A 5000-nucleotide genomic window follows, 5' to 3' on the forward strand; every position below is an offset into this window, starting at 1 on the left:
AATGACATGGATCAGTGGTTATTAAATGACATGGATCAGTGGTTATTAAATGACATGGATCAGTGGTTATTAAATGACATGGATCAGTGGTTATTAAATGACATGGATCAGTGGTTATTAAATGACATGGATCTGTGGTTATTAAATGACATGGATCAGTGGTTATTAAATGACATGGATCTGTGGTTATTAAATGACATGGATCAGTGGTTATTAAATGACATGTGTAACCAAATGGACTATTTAGGGGTTACTAAAAACATAAAAACTCTACTGACTACGCCAGTTGGAATTGCACCAACAACCATTTAAGGCTTTAACTTTAAAAACAGAGGTTCGTTTTGCAGAGCTTTAAAACTGGGTTTGGGAGGCTTAGTGAAGACACCAGATTGACAAAATATAACATTTATTTCAAATTTAAATACATAAACACAAATTAAGCCACTGCCATACAATAACTGCAACTGGTCCTTAACACAATAGATCACAATTTGTCCTTCGTCAAACATCAAGAGCAGACAAGCAATCCCACATCACAGCAAAAGGGAGTATTCAACTCAGTAAGTCAGATCACTGCACTGCAAAAAGCACACACAAAGTTACTATCAAGGCCCAGACATTGTATCAGAGTGGAGCTCAGGACTACTAAGTTATTGACTAGTGGGTTAAAACATAAATAGGCAATACAAATTCAATGAGTACACAACAATCAATATGACATTACATGCATGTAATGATAAAAACAAACATTCTCACCAGGGTGAGCAGAGTGAAGTGCACCTAAATGCAGAAACCTGCCTCACATACACATACATGTGCATCATCATTACTCCTTATTTCACTTCACAATTACAATAAGCATTAAAAACATATCGGTGGCACTGGAACACACTCTACTCACCCATTACAAAAACCTGTCTCCTGATTGCCAACTTCCTGCTTTTAAAGGCAGAACTAGATCATGATTGGATGGCATCAGAGTGTCTCACCAATCCTGATGGACCAAATCTCCACAATGTACACCTGCAGTAAATAAACCACAATCAATTGGTGTCAAAGACATTCACTAAAACTCCACCCGGTTACACATGGATCAGTGGTTATTAAATGACATGGATCAGTGGTTATTAAATGACATGGATCTGTGGTTATTAAATGACATGGATCAGTGGTTATTAAATGACATGGATCAGTGGTTATTAAATGACATGGATCTGTGGTTATTAAATGACATGGATCAGTGGTTATTAAATGACATGGATCTGTGGTTATTAAATGACATGGATCAGTGGTTATTAAATGACATGGATCAGTGGTTATTAAATGACATGGATCAGTGGTTATTAAATGACATGGATCAGTGGTTATTAAATGACATGGATCAGTGGTTATTAAATGACATGGATCAGTGGTTATTAAATGACATGGATCTGTGGTTATTAAATGACATGGATCAGTGGTTATTAAATGACATGGATCTGTGGTTATTAAATGACATGGATCAGTGGTTATTAAATGACATGGATCAGTGGTTATTAAATGACATGGATCAGTGGTTATTAAATGACATGGATCAGTGGTTATTAAATGACATGGATCAGTGGTTATTAAATGACATGGATCAGTGGTTATTAAATGACATGGATCAGTGGTTATTAAATGACATGGATCAGTGGTTATTAAATGACATGGATCTGTGGTTATTAAATGACATGGATCAGTGGTTATTAAATGACATGGATCAGTGGTTATTAAATGACATGGATCAGTGGTTATACCTGAGGGCCCGGTTTGGAACATATCTCTCTAGGCAGTCATAGAGGTAGGAAGGTGCCAGACCATTTAGAGCTTTATAAACTATTAAAAGAATTTTAAAATCAATCCTAAAAACAACCGGGAGCCAGTGTAGTGAAGCTAGAACTGGAGTGATATGTTCTCTCATCCTAGTTTTAGTTAAAATTCTGGCTGCCGCATTTTGAACAAGTTGTAATCTGTCAGTTGTTTTCTTTGCACTTATTGTAAGTCGCTTTGGATAAAAGCATCTGCTAAATGACTGTAATGTAAATGTAATGTAATGTGTATCTTGTAGACCAGGTCCATTGCAAGTTGCTGTACTCTGTCCTCTACCCTGAGCCATCCCGCCCTAGCATAATGAGCAGGGGTTAGATGAGTTGTAGATGTAAGGTATATTATATATTATTTTATAGATTATAGATTATACATAGAGAAGGCCAAGAAGTAGCTTGACCAGTTTGTTTTGGGATTCCTGGAGCCTTGTTTTTAAGGCCTTTGTGATGTCATGAGGTCCATGCATAGTCATAGTGATCCTGTTAGAGTCCTCAGTGTATTTCCATTGGGATACATGGACCCTTACAGGAGCTTTCTAGGATTTGCTTCCACTCAACCTCAGAAAAGCTGTGCTTCACTCTTGCTTTTAGCTGATTCTTTGGTTGATTTTTAATTCCTCACTGTATTATTATTATATTATTATATATTTAATTTTTTATTTTATTTGTTTGCTTTATTGTTAAATTGGTTGTAACTGTAATTGTATTCTTGCTCTGTAAAGCACTTTGAGCTGCATTTCATGTCATGAAAGGTGCTATACAAATAAAGTTTATTATTATTATTATTATTATTACATACTTAAATATCCATCAATACTTACACATTAAGTATACTTACATACTTAAATAGCCATCAATATAACATATTAAGTATACTTACATACTTAAATATCCATCAATACTTACACATTAAGTGTACTTACATAATCATGTTAGAACGTAGAATGTAGTTACAAAGACTGTCCAGCAGGTGTCACCAGTGTTCTACATACTGAAGACTGAATACAACTTGAACACTGACCATGACTTCATCTCTGTCAGCTAATAGTATATCATATAGAATAGTTATAATATAATGTAATGATAATAATAATAATAATACATGACGTCATCTCTGTCAGCTAATAGTATATCATATAGAATAGTTATAATATAATGTAATGATAATAATAATAATAATACATGACGTCATCTCTGTCAGCTAATAGTATATCATATAGAATAGTTATAATATAATGTAATGATAATAATAATAATAATAATAATAATACATGACGTCATCTCTGTCAGCTAATAGTATATCATATATAATAAATAAATATTATATAATATAAGGGTCATTGGCCTCAACAACCTTGAAGACCAAATTATTTATATTGTTTATATTTTGTAAAAACATATCCAGTGCAAAAGTAGAGTATTACATTTATGCAAATTAAACAAAACAATAACAATACTTCATAATTATTCAGATAACAGTGCCATGATAGCAAAAATATACTCATCCATCTTCACTGCACATCTATCTTAAACATAAAAACCCAATGGGAAACCCATCTGGATCACAGCTTTTCTGAGGTTGAATGGAAATCCTAGAAATCTCCTGTAAAACAATAACAATACTTTAAGTAACTTCATAATATCAAAGTAACATTTAGCTTGTTTTCACCGTGTTGTCAAATTTAATTAAATCAAATCAAGGATCTTACCTTCTATCGAAATGTAAAAAAAGTGTAAACTTATTCCCCATAAAACTAAACTTATTGATCACATATTGTAAACTTATTAAAACTAAACTTATTGATCACATATTGTAAACTTATTCACCATAAAACTAAACTTGTGGATTCTATTTTTATGTTGAAATGTCAAACGGTCCGATGACGTCATCCACATGCGACCACGATGACATCATCATCCACATGATGACATCATCCACATGATGACGTCATCCACATGCGACCACAAGCTATTTGAGTGCAAGGGAGTTGGGAAAGTCCTGGAAAAGACGCACTGTGATTGGCCAGTAGTCACTTTGAGTGGCAGTTGAGGCAAAGACTCACTCCAAAACATGATTTACGATTCTGTGCCTATCGTACATAACTCTATCGTACATAACTCTATCGTACATAACTCTATCGTACATAACTCTATCGTACATAACTCTATCGTACATAACTCTATCTGTATATAACTCTATCTGTACATAACTCTATCTGTACATAACTCTATCTGTACATAACTCTATCGTACATAACTCTATCTGTACATAACTCTATCTGTATATAACTCTATCTGTACATAACTCTATCTGTACAAAACTCTATCTGTACATAACTCTACATAACTCTATCGTACATAACTCTATCTGTACATAACTCTATCTGTACATAACTCTATCTGTACATAACTCTATCGTACATAACTCTATCTGTACATAACTCTATCTGTACATAACTCTATCTGTACATGACTCTATCTGTACATAACTCTATCTGTACATAACTATCTGTACATAACTCTATCTGTACATAACTCTATCTGTACATAACTATCTGTACATAACTCTATCTGTACATAACTCTATCTGTACATAACTCTATCGTACATAACTCTATCTGTACATAACTCTATCGTACATAACTCTATCTGTACATAACTCTATCGTACATAACTCTATCTGTACATAACTCTATCGTACATAACTCTATCGTACATAACTCTATCGTACATAACTCTATCTGTACATAACTCTATCGTACATATCTCTATCGTACATAACTCTATCGTACATAACTCTATCGTACATAACTCTATCGTACATAACTCTATCTGTACATATCTCTATCGTACATAACTCTATCGTACATAACTCTATCTGTACATAACTCTATCTGTACATAACTCTATCGTACATAACTCTATCTGTACATAACTCTATAGTACATAACTCTATCTGTACATAACTCTATAGTACATAACTCTATCTGTACATAACTCTATCGTACATAACTCTATCGTACATAACTCTATCGTACATAACTCTATCTGTACATAACTCTATAGTACATAACTCTATCTGTACATAACTCTATTGTACATAACTCTATCTGTACATAACTCTATCGTACATAACTCTATCGTACATAACTC

The sequence above is a fragment of the Gymnoscopelus braueri genome (assembly GCF_963280865.1).
Source record: "Gymnoscopelus braueri genome assembly, contig: SCAFFOLD_60, whole genome shotgun sequence".
NCBI lineage: Eukaryota > Metazoa > Chordata > Actinopteri > Myctophiformes > Myctophidae > Gymnoscopelus > Gymnoscopelus braueri.